Consider the following 1,619-nt stretch of genomic DNA (forward strand, 5'->3'; position numbering starts at 1 on the left):
TGGCGCCAGGGCCGGAGTCTGCCCAGGGGATTTCTGCAGCCTTTATAGGCTGGAAAAATAAAGATTAAAAAAAAAGTTCTGGTCCTCTCGTTTGACAGACACAGAAGAGACAGGGCCCCCTTTCTCTTCTTCCCTCTGCCAAAAACGAGGGTTCTGGTTTGCTCAGGAGGCAGGCCTTCCCATCTGCTGTCCTTGAAATAGCCCAGGTGAGCAGGTCTTTCTCCCTGGATCACCCCAAACTTTCCGAAATAGCCCCAACACAAAACGGGTGAAGCCCTTAGGAGGCCAGTGCAGCTGCTTTCTCCCTTTCTCCCACCACCCCCCCGCCCCCCGTGGGTGCAGTGTGCCAGCCCTGGTCTGGGCAATGGGCGCTGGTCAGCCAGGGTGTTTGGGCTCTGTCCTGGGAACTTCCTGCCCAGTTCCAGACACAAAGGCCCCAGACTGTCTCTCACCAAGAGTCAGGGGCAAAGGTATTCTGTCAGCATGAGATCATTGGGGCGCACCCACCCACCCCACCCCGCCCCCTGCTGCTTTCCAAAACGTCCCATCCTCCCTCCCAGGGTACTTCCGAGGAAGCTCGGAGGTGAAAGGAGGCGTTTCAATGAAGCCCAAATTTCCACAGGTCTACAAAAATGTTCTCCTCCCATGGAGTTTCTCCTATTTGTGCTTGTCGAAACAGCAGATGTAAGCCTCTTGGGCACCGATCTTTGGGGAGGAAGGAGGACAGGGATTCTGGAGATTGGGACAGGGTAGACCCAAAGCACCTGGCACCCACAGGCCTTTCAACAGCTGCTCTTAGTGCTGGAACTGGGGGCTGAGATTGTCTTCAAGTCAGGCAGGCATCTGTCACATCCTCACCTGTACACCTTCAAAGTGTTCTGTCCTGTGGCAAAGATTGTCAGGGAGTGGGCCAGGAGGGAGGGGGCTGAGGAATGTGAAGAGACCCTAACTCAGCTTGTAACCTTTCTAGGACAAGTATCCAGCTGCTGCTGCTGCCAAGAGGTTTGGGCCCAGACCTGCTAGAACCAGTTTCCTACAAATGTGGAGGAGGAAGATAACTAGTGGCATATAAACACATGGCCATACGTTGGGTTATGGTGCCACAGGTTTTCTCTGCTTGCTCTGCAATGACTGTTCATATGGCACACACTATATATCCAATGTGGCAGGTCCCATGTCTGTTTTATTCTCTCTCTGCTGCTGAGCATTGCCTGAGGCTCCTGGCAAGGCTGACTCTTGGGCTTAGGGCCCAGAGGCTGCAAGGAAGGCAGCACTTGGAAAGACAGTGAGTTTGAAGTTCTAGAAAAGGCCCAGAAAAATTTGCTTTCACCAAATATGGGCAGGATCCAGTCCTGGGGGAAAGTCAATCTTGAAACTCCAAGGGTTGGAGGAGGGGCACATTCACAGTGAAGGCTGTGGCTGAGGCTGCAGAAATCACCCCCTTTTTCTTTTTCTTTTCTTTCTTTTTTTTTTTTTTGAGACAGAGTCTTGCTCTGTTGCCCAGGCTGGAATGCCGTGGCGTCAGCCTTGCTCACAGCAACTTCAAACTCCTGGGCTCAAGCAATCCTTCTGCCTCAGCCTCCTGAGTAGCTGGGACTACAGACATGTGCCACCATGCC

The sequence above is a fragment of the Propithecus coquereli genome, unplaced genomic scaffold (genome assembly GCF_000956105.1).
Source record: "Propithecus coquereli isolate 6110/MARCELLA unplaced genomic scaffold, Pcoq_1.0 Scaffold43, whole genome shotgun sequence".
Lineage (NCBI taxonomy): Eukaryota > Metazoa > Chordata > Mammalia > Primates > Indriidae > Propithecus > Propithecus coquereli.